Source organism: Phyllobates terribilis, unplaced genomic scaffold, assembly GCF_046119375.1.
Source record: "Phyllobates terribilis strain yellow unplaced genomic scaffold, ASM4611937v1 Scaffold_2__4_contigs__length_985480577, whole genome shotgun sequence".
Lineage (NCBI taxonomy): Eukaryota > Metazoa > Chordata > Amphibia > Anura > Dendrobatidae > Phyllobates > Phyllobates terribilis.
In genome coordinates, this window is record NW_027362762.1 from 444435968 (window position 1) to 444453776 (window position 17809).

Here is a 17809-nt window from a genome sequence, read left to right on the forward strand (position 1 = left end):
CGCTATGGGACGCCAATTCTCAATACGGGACGAGTCTTTACCCTTTGACAGGATAATCAGGGCGGACTTCCTCATTGAACCGGGAAGAATGTCCGAGGAGAGACATTCATTAAAAACCTCAGTCATGAGGGGGACCAAAGAGTCCCTAAAAGTCCTGTAAAACTCGGATGTTAAGCCATCCGGACCGGGCGATTTTTTGGGCCGGAGCCCATCAATGGCCCGTCTCACTTCCTCTTCCCTGATTGCTTCTGCCAAACCATGAAGAGAGGGGTCATCCCCTGGTTCAGGGATGGTTTCAGCCAGGAAAGCCGACATCTCATCCCGATCTGGATCCCTCCTTCCCAAGAGATGCGAGTAGAAGGATCTGACCACCTCCAGGATCCCTGATTTGGATCTGTTCAGGGAACCTGTACTGTCGATCAGTCCTGTTACCATCTTGCAACTCACTGACATCCTGCAGTTCCTGTAGGGGTCGGGCGAGCGGTACCTCCCGAAATCCCTCTCAAAAACTAAGAATGTGTGCCTATCATACTGGCACCCCTTGAGCAAGGCCTTCACCCTGGAGATTTCCTCACGGTCCCCTCCAGTCGAGACGAGCTGCTCGAGTTTCCTCCCCAGCTCCCGATACAGGCGGTACCTGTTCAGGCCTCTGAGGCTCGAAAGCTGACGGAAGAACCCCGCAACCCTTGTTTTGAAGATCTCCCACCACTCAGACTTACTGCTACAGAGACCCAAGAGAGGTACCTGGCTCTGAAGAAACTCCTCAAAGGATTGTCTTACATCCGCTTCTTCCAACAGGGACGAATTCAGCTTCCATAGGCCTCTCCCTATCCGGGGAGTCTCTGCAACATTCAAAGAAAAGGAAATGAAACAGTGATCGGAGAATTCCACCTCAACAGCGGACACTGCAGAAGAGACGGCTTCCTCCTTTAAAAAAAACCTATCTATCCTAGACCTACAACTACCCCTATGAAAGGTGAAACCCCCGTGACCTGGGGTGTGCCGGATGTGGACATCCACCAGGCGAGCTTCGCTTGCTATGCTGTTAAGGGTATTACTATCAAAAGCCAGCCTTCGGTCTCCGGGGCCTCCCCTATCACGGGGTCTAGTTATAGTATTAAAGTCCCCACCGAAGACCACCTGCCGGCTGGTAAAAAGATAGGGCTTGATCTTCAGGAAGAGACATTTACGGTCCCACTCTGACTGTGGACCATAGATGTTAATGAGCCGGAGCTCCTGTCCCCCCATGAAGACGTCAAGGACCAAGCACCTCCCCATTTCTACCTCGATCACCCGTCTGCATTCCACCGAAGCGGCCTTAAAAAGGACCGCTACCCCGCTATACGGCTCGGCCGCAAGAGACCAGTATGAGGGCCCGCACCTCCACTCCCTCCTTGCTTTGTAAATGGCCCCCATGTCCGTTAGTCTGGTCTCCTGCAAAAATAAAATGTCAGCCTCAACTCGGTTGAAAAAATCAAAGGCCATAAATCTGGCCGCATCTGACTTTATACTGGCGACATTAATCGACGCCAGAGTCAACGGGGTAGGTTCCGCCATCATGGGTGATTGAGTTAGACGGCCTTCTTTTTGACCGTACCCCCAGATTTTTTGTGCTCACCTTCAGAGGAGGAGCCAGACTCTCCCCTCCTCTTTAGTGACACCGAGGTGTCCATAGCACCCGTCACCACCTTCCCAGTACCGGGTTCCTCACCCCTGGACCCCAGAGCAGACCCCCCCCAGAGGAAAGTGAGCCCTCCGGAGGACGGACCCCGCCGCTCCCTGAAGGCACCTCAGATGTTACCGCCGGTCCCTCACCCCCGACCTCCGACACAGCAGAGTCATCGAGGGCATGGAACCGGTTGGAGAGGGGGATCAGAGGGGAGCCGGTGAGCCCTTCCGTAGGCACCTTAGTGGCCAGGGGGGGGGCCTTAGATGTTTTTGCCCCCTTTCGGTTCCTCCTCCGACTCTTACTGGTCTTACTGTCACCTTTTGTTTTAGGCTGCTCCACCACCTCCTCGTCCAGACTTTCATACTGGGAGGAGTCATCAGAAGCAGCCACCTCCTCCCTCTCCATCCTCCTGATCTCCTCGTTCACCGCCTCCTCCCCCAGGGCCTCAGGGGCACCGGCTGCCGCTTCCGAGGAGGGTACAGACATCACCCCAGTCGCCTGGGGCTTATCCTGCCCCCTACCCCCACGGCGCCTCACCTGATGCCACTGGCGGGCAGATGTATTGGCCACGCCTTCCTTCACTGGCCCCCCAGCCCCTCTCCCGCCCCCACCTCCAGCATCAGCAGAAGATGAACCGCCAGGGACTCCCCCATGGCTCACCCCTGCCTGACCAGAGATGGCGTTAGAAAAGGAGCGGGGGCAGCGGCTGTACGGGTGACCTAGGTCACCACACAGGTGACACCTAATGTCACCACAGGCCGCGGCAAGATGACCTACCCCGCCACACAAGGCACATTTCTGTACCTTGCAGCCCGCGCTGAAGACCTTCGGCTGCCCCTGGTAAAAGATCAGGATCCTGTCCCTCCCCAGAAATGCTGAGGAGGGGATGTGGGTGACAGTACCGCCTGAGACCTTCAACCTCATCATGAAGGTCCAGCCCCCTGACCAAATGCCAAACTCGTCCCTGTTCTTTTTTGGGACGTCCGTGACCTCCCCATAGCGGGAAAGCCACGTCATAATATCGACCCCAGAGAGTGATTCGTTATTTGTCAAAACGGTCACCCTCTTTACGCCATTTTGGCGAGACACCGCCTGCACGGCAAAGTCTCGCCAGCCGGGCTCCCCCTTCACCAGTTCAAAATTCGACCAGAAAAGCTCTAGGCTCTCCGGTCGAACAAAACTGATGTCAAAGACGGGGGTACCAAAAGGATGGATCAGGGCAAAGATGTCAGTCGCCCTGAAGCTCATCTTCAGGAGGAGCTCCACGACCCTCGATCTTGGCGGGCACGCTTCACTGCCCCTCCACCGAAGACGGACCACATTCCTCCTGGCCACCCCCTGCCCGGCTGTCGGGAGGGACCACACTGTCTCCCCCTCCCTTTTATCTTGGAAGGCGGCCAGGCCATGTCTATCCAGCCAAAAGGCCAAGTCTACCGCTCTTCCCTCTACCTCGATCGTCCGTTCTCCCTTTTTGAGGGCCTCGAGGAAACGGCGCCGCAAGTCACCATCCCTGAGGTCCAGAGGTGAGAAAGCCCGCCCTGAAGATCCCGAGCCCCCAGCTACTACCCCCGCAAAACTCCGGGGACCAGCAACCGGGGGGGCAGATGGACCAGCCCCACCCCCACTACCAACAGACACACCATTCTTACTCCCTTCCACAGACACCTCAACACTTGTATCTTCAATCACAGCCACATCCATACCCACGCTATCCCCATCCACGTCAGTAGTCACACCCCTCGCCCCACTCTCACTCACATGCACACTGGGGTCACAGTTTTTTTTTTTCTGCAAGCATTTTTTCCCTGCAGGAGCACTGCCGCCACCTGCTGGCAGCACCTTCCCTGCCGGGGGGTTTTGGGAACCTGGTGCTGCTGCCATTTTTGCCGGCGCCCCTGCCCCAGATAAGCCCGTGGGCACAGAGGACACCGACAGGCAGGCACCTCCTCCGTTGTCTGCCGCAGCCGTGGCACCACTGCTCCCAGCGGTAGCAGCTGCCGGCGCTAAGCCCCGCCCCTTTTCGGGTGGAGCCACGCCTACTTGGGTGGGGTTTCCCCGCGAGGCCACGCCCCCCGCACCAGGCAGCACGGTGGGGGCCCCAGAGGCCACACCCACCGGTGCCGTGGGTGACAGGGAGGCCACGCCCCCCGCACCAGGCAGCACAGTGGGGGCCCCAGAGGCCACTCCCACCGGTGCCGTGGATGACAGGGAGGCCACACCCCCAACACCAGGCAGCACGGTGGGGGCCCCGGAGGCCACTCCCACTGGTGCCGTGGACGGCTGGGAGGCCACGCCCCCCGAAGACGGCCGCGCCGGGACCCCCGAAGCCGACCCGGAACTGGGTCTACTCACAGGGGCCCCTGGACCAGCGGCACCAGCTCTCAGGGGCATAGCACCCCCTACCGTCACACCCTTTACGACAAACAGCCTGGCCACCCCAGCTCCGGCGGCCGGCCCCAGGCTAGGCCACTCCCCCTCGGCACCCAGCGGCGGTGGAGCCCCCCGCGCTGACCCATTACTGGGCCCCTGCGCAGGGGGCCCCGACCTCGCCACGGATTTTGCCAGGGGAGCAAGCCCCACCTTTCCTTTATGAGCCGGCTCTGCCGGAGCCGCAGGCCCCGCGCCCTTCACCTTACCAGGTCTCTGGGTCCCTGAAAGTGATCCAGATTTAGTGGATCCGTGCGTGAGGGACCCAGACACCCCAGCACACGCCGCCGGAGATGCGGCCCCGGCTGTCGGTGCGCCGCCAGCAGAGCAGGAGGCAGCGGCAGATGTACAAGCCGCCCCCTGCACGCCAGCAGGCGCACCAGGTGCCAGGCCAGACCTCCCTTTTACAGGGGATGCAGCCTGAGCACCACCACAGATCACACCCACCGTCGGGCCGCCCTCCGCGCCATGCTCCATATCAGACACCTTGGACCCACTGCCTCCATTACCACAAACAGAGGCAGCGCTCTGCGTGCCATGGCCTATGTTCTCCCCGCTCCCTCGCTGTGGACCCACAACAGAGTCCAAGCCGGGGTGGGTGGCGGGTGCCGCACAACGGGACAGGGGGGCCCCAGAGAGGGGGACAAACACAAATTTATGTGCAATAGATGTTTTCTTTTTTTTTTTTGCTTTTCTCTTCGTCCCCCTCCCGGGTGCCTCATCCTCGCAGATCTCATCCCCGAACGTAAGCTGACCAAAACGTACCGGGGACTCGATCTGCTGGATCTGCTGCATGATAAGGCAGCCCCCCTCACTGCTGCTACTCCCATCCTCCTCATCCTCCCCCTCGCTCCCGCTGCCCTCTGAAGGGCTAGAATCCGACGGGAGAGCCATCTGCTCAGGGGCTATCCCGCTATGCGATGCCTGGAGATCACTTACCAGGCCACCAGGCGGTGGGTAGGGTGCGACCTCCTCCACGCATACCTCTTCTTCCTCCTCCTCCACCGCCTGGCTGGGGCCCTGCGACCCCTCCAGAGCCCCACCGGTCATGGCTCTGAACCGGTCATCATTAAGCAGCTTCTCCATGAAGGGTCCACTTCCTGCCAGTATGGTGCTCCTGCGGTCTTCCAGGTCTTGAATGGCCCGCTTGATCTTCCGGACCGCGGCGGATAGCTCAGGCTTCTTACTGCCAGAGGCCCTCATGGACCTCTCCTGAGCCACCCTCAACTCCCCCCAGAGGGAACTTAGCTTCTTTGTGGCGTCCTCATACTCGCAGAGGTGCGCATGTATACGGGAGGCATAGGTGACGGTTGCCTCCCTCGACGCCTTGGTACCCCAATCAGGGGGCACCGCTGCAGCACCTCCGCTCGTACTCGACCCACCTCCGGAGGGAGGAGCCGCCGCGGGCATAGCCTCGGGGGTCCTCCGGGTCCTCATGCTGGAACCCCTGCTGCCTTGGCCAGATCTTGTTGCCTTAGCCGGCTTGGTGTTTCTCCCACCCCCCGCCAGCTTGGACCGGGAGGTGGGAGCCGGGGGCCCAGCCCCGGAGGCCAGTCCCACCACAAGCTTTCCTTCCTGGGAAGGGGGCAGACAAAAAGTCCCAGATGGAAAAAAAAAACCTCCCTTCCCAGGAGCTCTCTCCACAGCAGCACACAATCCAGACAGCACACTGCACTCAGCTCGCTGCAGGCTCCACCTCCACCACTTCCTGAAAGAAGCTGCAACAGGCTGAACTGGAGCTCTTTTATTATAAAAATATAAAACAAACCATAAAAACACACTACACAAATAACCAAGACACAAACCCCAATGAAACACAAACAAATCCAAAATTATAATGTCCAGTATAAATTATAAAGCAAAGCAAAAATGTCCTACAATGTTCATAACATAAAGTCCATTTCCCAAAATCCCCCCAGCAAGGGAAGACCTTAAACCTTTTTTTTCCAAAAATATCCCCTTCCAACATTCACTCCACATTCATACCTAAACCCCCAAAACAAAACAACAAACTGGCCCACTGCCAAAAACAAAGAAATAGGCCACCTGGCCGAAACAAAACTTAATACACAGCAAACCTTTTTTTTGTAGTTTTTTATATTTTTTTTTTTTTTTTTCCCACCACCATTTTTTAAAACACCCAAGGTCCCACGAAAGTCTGTGGCCTTATCACAGCATCTCTTTTTAGGTCCCACGAAAGTTTGTGGCCCACAAATAACGGGTCCTTTTTCCCGCATCCCGTAGGACGTCCATTCTCCCAAAAACCCCTTCCCCCCCCTGAAACCCCCCACCCAACCTACACTAAACCCCCCCGTGCGCAAATTACACATACATACAATACACAAAACTATACATGTATATACAGTACTCAACATAACCAAAGCAAACACAACATAACAATAGCACAATATAAACAAATGACCATAACCATGAACAAAAGTCAGACCCAAGTTCAGTACTTGCAAGCCCTATATTCGGGTTTCCAATACCGTAAAACAAAAAACTATAATGTGAGGGGAGCAGCCCACCACCAGGAAACTGGAGACTACCGAGGTTCTCACCCTAATCTAGCACACAAACACCCTGTCCCTCCCTATTAAAGAAAAAGAAAAACCTGTCCCTACCGCCCTACCAATCTATCCCTACCTGTCCCTACCTGTCCCTCTCTGACCCTCACTACCAACCTAATGCTAACTACCTATCCCTAAAGACTGTCCCTACCTGTCCCTCCCTGACCCTACACATCCATCTGACCCTACAAATAAATATAAAATATAGAAAGGACTAAACTAACCCTATCACAGACATACATACCCTAACTCTCCCTAGGGCACATTAAATGAGAACCCCCTCCATAGAAGGGAAGCCCTCCCTGCACCCAGCCTCTCATACTCCAGCGAGCGCACTTTTGCCAGGTCACCCAGGATGTTCCTAATCACCTCTTCCCGGGGGAGGACTTTATGCTGGGTGGACACTAAACACCGTGCATTCCACGTGTAAAACCTAGTCACTAAACTAACTAAGAAGACAGTGCCCCGATCTCGGCCACCAAGGGACCTGAATGCCCCATAGGCCCACTCCGCATAGGAAAGGCCTGCCAGCCTAGGCCAGCCAATGGAAGCACCCACCCTACTGTAGACCTCTGTATTAAAGGGACATTGAAGCAGGAAGTGCTCCATGCTTTCAAGCATGCCGCCACACTCCTCGCGGGGACAATCCCGGTCATCAGAGTTCCTGTACTTCAGGTTGCCCCTCACATACAGTCTCCCATGGAAGCAGCGCCAAGTCAAGTCCCAAAACTTCAAGGGGATCCGCTTAGAGTTTAATAACCCGAGCCCCACCTCCAGATCCCGGCTTGGGCAATCCTTGAGGGCCAGGGGCTTCTGGAAGTGGGTCAACAGAACCCTATTGTCAAGTAACCTCCTTGACAAGGTCCTGATCTCCCACACTCCCAGACCCCACCGGCGGATCGCCTTCACAACCAGGGTAGCATAAGCCGGAAGATGCCCATGAGGCGTGCGAAGGTCCTTCACCCGCCCTCCTGTCTCCCATTCCTGGAAGAAAGGCCGAAACCACCCCCTATAGGAGAATACCTATGGAGGAGCCCTCTCTAACCAGAGGTTGGCGATGTTTGCCTTAAGAAAGGTGTTTACTAGAAACACCACCGGGTTGACCATACCCAACCCTCCTAGTCTCCTCGTGCGGTACGTGACCTCCCTCTTGATCAGGTTCAGCCTATTCCCCCATAATAGTTGGAAGAACAGGCTGTAGACCCGTGTCCAAAGAGGTTCTGGCAAGATGCAGACGCTGCCCAGGTATATTAATAAAGGGAGCAAAAACCCCTTGGCCAGGTTAACCCTTTCCCTCAGGGTCAAGGACCAACCCTTCCACTGATCCACCTTCTGGGCGGCAATCTTAAGTCTGCCCTCCCAGTTTTGCTGGGGATAGTCCCCCGGGCCGAAACTGATGCCTAAAATTTTTGCTGTGGCCTGAGGCCCTGGGAGGGTGTCCGGGAGATCGAAACTTGGATCTCCCCCTCCCAGCCAGAGACTCTCACACTTATCCCGGTTGATCATGGACCCAGAAGCCACCGAGTAGCGCTCAACTTCAGACATGACCCAGTCCGCCTCCTCTCTCGAGGATACAAAGAGGGAAACGTCGTCGGCGTACGCCACTACCCTCAAGGTGGCCTCTGGCTCCGCCCGGTCCATCCCGACTCCCACCAACGGTCCGCGTTCCACTCTCCTTAAAAAGGGGTCGATCGCGAACACGTATAACAGTGGGCTCAGAGGACAGCCCTGGCGGACACCAGACCTCACCTCAAAAGGGGGTCCGACCCAACCGTTCACAAGCGGAAAAGTCTCTGCCCCATTGTATAATACTCTCAACCAATCAACAAACCTCCCGGGCAGACCGTACCTCAGAAGGACGGACCAGAGGTACTCATGGTTAACCCGGTCAAAGGCCTTCGCCTGGTCTAAGGACAGCAAGTACCCCTTCCAGAGACCTGCCCTGCCCTGCTCCACTGCCTCTCGGACACCGAGCACAGCACTAAAAGTACTGCGGCCTGGAACAGAGCAGTGCTGGGCCCCCGAAAGGAGCCGGGGTGCAAACTTCACCAACCGATTGAAAAGCACCTTTGCCAGAACCTTTCGGTCCGTATCGAGAAGCGCTATGGGACGCCAATTCTCAATACGGGACGAGTCTTTACCCTTTGACAGGATAATCAGGGCGGACTTCCTCATTGAACCGGGAAGAATGTCCGAGGAGAGACATTCATTAAAAACCTCAGTCATGAGGGGGACCAAAGAGTCCCTAAAAGTCCTGTAAAACTCGGATGTTAAGCCATCCGGACCGGGCGATTTTTTGGGCCGGTGCCCATCAATGGCCCGTCTCACTTCCTCTTCCCTGATTGCTTCTGCCAAACCATGAAGAGAGGGGTCATCCCCTGGTTCAGGGATGGTTTCAGCCAGGAAAGCCGACATCTCATCCCGATCTGGATCCCTCCTTCCCAAGAGATGCGAGTAGAAGGATCTGACCACCTCCAGGATCCCTGATTTGGATCTGTTCAGGGAACCTGTACTGTCGATCAGTCCTGTTACCATCTTGCAACTCACTGACATCCTGCAGTTCCTGTAGGGGTCGGGCGAGCGGTACCTCCCGAAATCCCTCTCAAAAACTAAGGATGTGTGCCTATCATACTGGCACCCCTTGAGCAAGGCCTTCACCCTGGAGATTTCCTCACGGTCCCCTCCAGTCGAGACGAGCTGCTCGAGTTTCCTCCCCAGCTCCCGATACAGGCGGTACCTGTTCAGGCCTCTGAGGCTCGAAAGCTGACGGAAGAACCCCGCAACCCTTGTTTTGAAGATCTCCCACCACTCAGACTTACTGCTACAGAGACCCAAGAGAGGTACCTGGCTCTGAAGAAATTCCTCAAAGGATTGTCTCACATCCGCTTCTTCCAACAGGGACGAATTCAGCTTCCATAGGCCTCTCCCTATCCGGGGAGTCTCTGCAACATTCAAAGAAAAGGAAATGAAACAGTGATCGGAGAATTCCACCTCAACAGCGGACACTGCAGAAGAGACGGCTTCCTCCTTTAAAAAAAAAACTATCTATCCTAGACCTACAACTACCCCTATGAAAGGTGAAACCCCCGTGACCTGGGGTGTGCCGGATGTGGACATCCACCAGGCGAGCTTCGCTTGCTATGCTGTTAAGGGTATTACTATCAAAAGCCAGCCTTCGGTCTCCGGGGCCTCCCCTATCACGGGGTCTAGTTATAGTATTAAAGTCCCCACCGAAGACCACCTGTCGGCTGGTAAAAAGATAGGGCTTGATCTTCAGGAAGAGACATTTACGGTCCCACTCTGACTGTGGACCATAGATGTTAATGAGCCGGAGCTCCTGTCCCCCCATGAAGACGTCAAGGACCAAGCACCTCCCCATTTCTACCTCGATCACCCGTCTGCATTCCACCGAAGCGGCCTTAAAAAGGACCGCTACCCCGCTATACGGCTCGGCCGCAAGAGACCAGTATGAGGGCCCGCACCTCCACTCCCTCCTTGCTTTGTAAATGGCCCCCATGTCCGTTAGTCTGGTCTCCTGCAAAAATAAAATGTCAACCTCAACTCGGTTGAAAAAATCAAAGGCCATAAATCTGGCCGCATCTGACTTTATACTGGCGACATTAATCGACGCCAGAGTCAACGGGGTAGGTTCCGCCATCATGGGTGATTGAGTTAGACGGCCTTCTTTTTGACCGTACCCCCAGATTTTTTGTGCTCACCTTCAGAGGAGGAGCCAGACTCTCCCCTCCTCTTTAGTGACACCGAGGTGTCCATAGCACCCGTCACCACCTTCCCAGTACCGGGTTCCTCACCCCTGGACCCCAGAGCAGTCCCCCCCCCCAGAGGAAAGTGAGCCCTCCGGAGGACGGACCCCGCCGCTCCCTGAAGGCACCTCAGATGTTACCGCCGGTCCCTCACCCCCGACCTCCGACACAGCAGAGTCATCGAGGGCATGGAACCGGTTGGAGAGGGGGATCAGAGGGGAGCCGGTGAGCCCTTCCGTAGGCACCTTAGTGGCCAGGGGGGGGGCCTTAGATGTTTTTGCCCCCTTTCGGTTCCTCCTCCGACTCTTACTGGTCTTACTGTCACCTTTTGTTTTAGGCTGCTCCACCACCTCCTCGTCCAGACTTTCATACTGGGAGGAGTCATCAGAAGCAGCCACCTCCTCCCTCTCCATCCTCCTGATCTCCTCGCTCACCGCCTCCTCCCCCAGGGCCTCAGGGGCACCGGCTGCCGCTTCCGAGGAGGGTACAGACATCACCCCAGTCGCCTGGGGCTTATCCTGCCCCCTACCCCCACGGCGCCTCACCTGATGCCACTGGTGGGCAGATGTACTGGCCACGCCTTCCTTCACCGGCCCCTCAGCTCCTCTCCCGCCCCCACCTCCGGCTCCAGCAGAGGATGCACCACTGGGGACCCCCCCATGGCTCTCCCCCGCCTGACCAGAGATGGTGTTAGAAAAGGAGCGGGGGCAGCGGCTGTACGGGTGACCTAGGTCACCACACAGGTGACACCTAATGTCACCACAGGCCGCGGCAAGATGACCTACCCCGCCACACAAGGCACATTTCTGCACCTTGCAGCCCGCGCTGAAGTGGCGGGGATCACCGCACCTGTGGCAGACCTTTGGTTGCCCCTGGTAGAAGATCAGGATCCTGTCCCTCCCCAGGAATGCTGAGGAGGGGATGTGGGTGACAGTACCGCCTGAGACCTTCAACCTCATCATGAAGGTCCAGCCCCCTGACCAGATGCCAAACTCGTCCCTGTTCTTTTTTCGGACGTCCGTGACCTCCCCATAGCGGGAAAGCCACGTCATAATATCGACCCCAGAGAGCGACTCGTTACTAGTTAGAACGGTCACTCTCTTTACTCCATTTTGGCGAGACACCGCCTGCACGGCAAAGTCTCGCCAGCCGGGCTCCCCCTTCACCAGTTCAAAATTCGACCAAAAAAGCTCTAGGCCCTCCGGCCGAACAAAACTGATGTCGAAGATGGGGGTACCAAAAGGATGGATCAGGGCAAAGATGTCAGTCGCCCTGAAGTTCATCTTCAGGAGGAGCTCCACGACCCTTGCTCTTGGCGGGCACGCTTCACTGCCCCTCCACCGAAGACGAACTACATTCCTCCTGGCCACCCCCTGCCCGGCTGTCGGGAGGGACCACGCTGTCTCCCCCTCCTTTTTATCTTGGAAGGCGGCCAGGCCATGTCTATCTAGCCAAAAGGCCAGTTCCACCTCTCTTCCCTCTACCTGGATCGTCCGTTCTCCCTTCTTGAGGGCCTCCAGGAAACGGCGTCGCAAGTCACCATCCCTGAGGTCCAGAGGTGAGGAAGCCCCCCGAGAAGACCCCGAGGCCCCGGCTACTACCCCCGCAAAACTCCGGGGACCAGCAGCCGGGGGGGCAGATGGACCAGCCCCACCCCCACTCCCCCCACTAGCAACAGACACACCAGCACTTGCTTCCTCCACCACAGACACATCCATACCGACAGTCACCCCACTTGCCCCACTCCCACTCACATGCACACTGGGGTCACAGTTGTTTTTCTTCTCCACACACTTTCTGCCAGCAGGTTTTTCAACAGCATTACTACTGCTGCCACCTGCTGGCAGCACCTTCCCTGCCGGGGGGTTTTGGGAGCCTGGTGCTGCAGCTATTTTTGCCGGCGCCCCTGCCCCAGATAAGCCCGTGGGCACAGAGGACACCGGCAGGCAGGCACCACCTCCATTTTTAGCCACAGCTGTGGCACTACTGCTCCCAGCAGCTGCCGGCGCTAAGCCCCGCCCCTTTTCGGGTGAAGCCACGCCCATTTGTGCGGGATTTACCCGCGAGGACACGCCCCCTGCACCAGGCAGCACAGTGGGGGCCCCAGAGGCCACTCCCACCGGTGCCTTGGGTGACAGGGAGGCCACGCCCCCCGCACCAGGCAGCACAGTGGGGGCCCCAGAGGCCACTCCCACCGGTGCCGTGGATGACAGGGAGGCCACACCCCCCACACCAGGCAGCACGGTGGGGGCCCCGGAGGCCACTCCCACTGGTGCCGTGGACGGCTGGGAGGCCACGCCCCCCGAAGCCGGCCGCGCCGGGACCCCCGAAGCCGACCCGGAACTGGGTCTACTCACAGGGGCCCCTGGACCAGCGGCACCAGCTCTCAGGGGCATAGCACCCCCTACCGTCACACCCTTTACGACAAACAGCCTGGCCACCCCAGCTCCGGCGGCCGGCCCCAGGCTAGGCCACTCCCCCTCGGCACCCAGCGGCGGTGGAGCCCCCCGCGCTGACCCATTACTGGGCCCCTGCGCAGGGGGCCCCGACCTCGCCACGGATTTTGCCAGGGGAGCAAGCCCCACCTTTCCTTTATGAGCCGGCTCTGCCGGAGCCGCAGGCCCCGCGCCCTTCACCTTACCAGGTCTCTGGGTCCCTGAAAGTGATCCAGATTTAGTGGATCCGTGCGTGAGGGACCCAGACACCCCAGCACACGCCACCGGAGATGCGGCCCCGGCTGTCGGTGCGCCGCCAGCAGAGCAGGAGGCAGCGGCAGATGTACAAGCCGCCCCCTGCACGCCAGCAGGCGCACCAGGTGCCAGGCCAGACCTCCCTTTTACAGGGGATCCAGCCTGAGCACCACCACAGATCACCCCCACCGTCGGGCCGCCCTCCGCGCCATGCTCCATATCAGACACCTTGGACCCACTGCCTCCATTACCACAAACAGAGGCAGCGCTCTGCGTGCCATGGCCTATGTTCTCCCCGCTCCCTCGCTGTGGACCCACAACAGAGTCCAAGCCGGGGTGGGTGGCGGGTGCCGCACAACGGGACAGGGTGGCCCCAGAGAGGGGGACATACACAAACTTGTGCGCAACAGTTGTTTTTCTCTTTTTTTTTGCTTTTCTCTTCATCCCCCTCACGGGTGCCTCATCCTCGCAGATCTCATCCCCGAACGTAAGCTGACCAAAACGTACCGGGGACTCGATCTGCTGGATCTGCTGCATGATAAGGCAGCCCCCCTCACTGCTACTGCTCCCATCCTCCTCATCCTCCCCCTCGCTCCCGCTGCCCTCTGAAGGGCTAGAATCAGACGGGAGAGCCATCTGCTCAGGGGCTATCCCGCTATGCGATGCCTGGAGATCACTTACCAGGCCACCAGGCGGTGGGTAGGGTGCAGCCTCCTCCACGCATACCTCTTCTTCCTCCTCCTCCACCGCCTGGCTGGGGCCCTGCGACCCCTCCAGAGCCCCACCGGTCATGGCTCTGAACCGGTCATCATTAAGCAGCTTCTCCATGAAGGGTCCACTTCCTGCCAGTATGGTGCTCCTGCGGTCTTCCAGGTCTTGAATGGCCCGCTTGATCTTCCGGACCGCGGCGGATAGCTCAGGCTTCTTACTGCCAGAGGCCCTCACGGACCTCTCCTGAGCCACCCTCAACTCCCCCCAGAGGGAACTTAGCTTCTTTGTGGCGTCCTCATACTCGCAGAGGTGCGCATGTATACGGGAGGCATAGGTGACGGTTGCCTCCCTCGACGCCTTGGTACCCCAATCAGGGGGCACCGCTGCAGCACCTCCGCTCGTACTCGACCCACCTCCGGAGGGAGGAGCCGCCGCGGTCATAGCCTCGGGGGTCCTCCGGGTCCTCATGCTGGAACCCCTGCTGCCTTGGCCAGATCTTGTTGCCTTAGCCGGCTTGGTGTTTCTCCCACCCCCCGCCAGCTTGGACCGGGAGGTGGGAGCCGGGGGCCCAGCCCCGGAGGCCAGTCCCACCACAAGCTTTCCTTCCTGGGAAGGGGGCAGACAAAAAGTCCCAGATGGAAAAAAAAAACCTCCCTTCCCAGGATCTCTCTCCACAGCAGCACACAGTCCAGGAAGCACACTGCACTCAGCTCGCTGCAGGCTCCACCTCCACCACTTCCTGAAAGAAGCTGCAACAGGCTGAACTGGAGCTCTTTTATTATAAAAATATAAAACAAACCATAAAAACACACTACACAAATAACCAAGACACAAACCCCAACGAAACACAAACAAATCCAAAATTATAATGTCCAGTATAAATTATAAAGCAAAGCAAAAATGTCCTACAATGTTCATAACATAAAGTCCATTTCCCAAAATCCCCCCAGCAAGGGAAGACCTTAAACCTTTTTTTCCAAAAATATCCCCTTCCAACATTCACTCCACATTCATACCTAAACCCCCAAAACAAAACAACAAACTGGCCCACTGCCAAAAACAAAGAAATAGGCCACCTGGCCGAAACAAAACTTAATACACAGCAAACCTTTTTTTTGTATTTTTTATATTATTTTTTTATTTTTTTTCCCCACCACCATTTTTTAAAACACCCAAGGTCCCACGAAAGTCTGTGGCCTTATCACAGCATCTCTTTTTAGGTCCCACGAAAGTTTGTGGCCCACAAATAACGGGTCCTTTTTCCCGCATCCCGTAGGACGTCCATTCTCCCAAAAACCCCTCCCCCCCCCTGAAACCCCCCACCCAACCTACACTAAACCCCCCCGTGCGCAAATTACACATACATACAATACACAAAACTATACATGTATATACAGTACTCAACATAACCAAAGCAAACACAACATAACAATAGCACAATATAAACAAATGACCATAACCATGAACAAAAGTCAGACCCAAGTTCAGTACTTGCAAGCCCTATATTCGGGTTTCCAATACCGTAAAACAAAAAACTATAATGTGAGGGGAGCAGCCCACCACCAGGAAACTGGAGACTACCGAGGTTCTCACCCTAATCTAGCACACAAACACCCTGTCCCTCCCTATTAAAGAAAAAGAAAAACCTGTCCCTACCGCCCTACCAATCTATCCCTACCTGTCCCTACCTGTCCCTCTCTGACCCTCACTACCAACCTAATGCTAACTACCTATCCCTAAAGACTGTCCCTACCTGTCCCTCCCTGACCCTACACATCCATCTGACCCTACAAATAAATATAAAATATAGAAAGGACTAAACTAACCCTATCACAGACACACATACCCTAACTCTCCCTAGGGCACATTAAATGAGAACCCCCTCCATAGAAGGGAAGCCCTCCCTGCACCCAGCCTCTCATACTCCAGCGAGCGCACTTTTGCCAGGTCACCCAGGATGTTCCTAATCACCTCTTCCCGGGGGAGGACTTTATGCTGGGTGGACACTAAACACCGTGCATTCCACGTGTAAAACCTAGTCACTAAACTAACTAAGAAGACAGTGCCCCGATCTCGGCCACCAAGGGACCTGAATGCCCCATAGGCCCACTCCGCATAGGAAAGGCCTGCCAGCCTAGGCCAGCCAATGGAAGCACCCACCCTACTGTAGACCTCTGTATTAAAGGGACATTGAAGCAGGAAGTGCTCCATGCTTTCAAGCATGCCGCCACACTCCTCGCGGGGACAATCCCGGTCATCAGAGTTCCTGTACTTCAGGTTGCCCCTCACATACAGTCTCCCATGGAAGCAGCGCCAAGTCAAGTCCCAAAACTTCAAGGGGATCCGCTTAGAGTTTAATAACCCGAGCCCCACCTCCAGATCCCGGCTTGGGCAATCCTTGAGGGCCAGGGGCTTCTGGAAGTGGGTCAACAGAACCCTATTGTCAAGTAACCTCCTTGACAAGGTCCTGATCTCCCACACTCCCAGACCCCACCGGCGGATCGCCTTCACAACCAGGGTAGCATAAGCCGGAAGATGCCCATGAGGCGTGCGAAGGTCCTTCACCCGCCCTCCTGTCTCCCATTCCTGGAAGAAAGGCCGAAACCACCCCCTACAGGAGAATACCCACGGAGGAGCCCTCTCTAACCAGAGGTTGGCGATGTTTGCCTTAAGAAAGGTGTTTACTAGAAACACCACCGGGTTGACCATACCCAACCCTCCTAGTCTCCTCGTGCGGTACGTGACCTCCCTCTTGATCAGGTTCAGCCTATTCCCCCATAATAGTTGGAAGAACAGGCTGTAGACCCGTGTCCAAAGAGGTTCTGGCAAGATGCAGACGCTGCCCAGGTATATTAATAAAGGGAGCAAAAACCCCTTGGCCAGGTTAACCCTTTCCCTCAGGGTCAAGGACCAACCCTTCCACTGATCCACCTTCTGGGCGGCAATCTTAAGTCTGCCCTCCCAGTTTTGCTGGGGATAGTCCCCCGGGCCGAAACTGATGCCTAAAATTTTTGCTGTGGCCTGAGGCCCTGGGAGGGTGTCCGGGAGATCGAAACTTGGATCTCCCCCTCCCAGCCAGAGACTCTCACACTTATCCCGGTTGATCATGGACCCAGAAGCCACCGAGTAGCGCTCAACTTCAGACATGACCCAGTCCGCCTCCTCTCTCGAGGATACAAAGAGGGAAACGTCGTCGGCGTACGCCACTACCCTCAAGGTGGCCTCTGGCTCCGCCCGGTCCATCCCGACTCCCACCAACGGTCCGCGTTCCACTCTCCTTAAAAAGGGGTCGATCGCGAACACGTATAACAGTGGGCTCAGAGGACAGCCCTGGCGGACACCAGACCTCACCTCAAAAGGGGGTCCGACCCAACCGTTCACAAGCGGAAAAGTCTCTGCCCCATTGTATAATACTCTCAACCAATCAACAAACCTCCCGGGCAGACCGTACCTCAGAAGGACGGACCAGAGGTACTCATGGTTAACCCGGTCAAAGGCCTTCGCCTGGTCTAAGGACAGCAAGTACCCCTTCCAGAGACCTGCCCTGCCCTGCTCCACTGCCTCTCGGACACCGAGCACAGCACTAAAAGTACTGCGGCCTGGAACAGAGCAGTGCTGGGCCCCCGAAAGGAGCCGGGGTGCAAACTTCACCAACCGATTGAAAAGCACCTTTGCCAGAACCTTTCGGTCCGTATCGAGAAGCGCTATGGGACGCCAATTCTCAATACGGGACGAGTCTTTACCCTTTGACAGGATAATCAGGGCGGACTTCCTCATTGAACCGGGAAGAATGTCCGAGGAGAGACATTCATTAAAAACCTCAGTCATGAGGGGGACCAAAGAGTCCCTAAAAGTCCTGTAAAACTCGGATGTTAAGCCATCCGGACCGGGCGATTTTTTGGGCCGGTGCCCATCAATGGCCCGTCTCACTTCCTCTTCCCTGATTGCTTCTGCCAAACCATGAAGAGAGGGGTCATC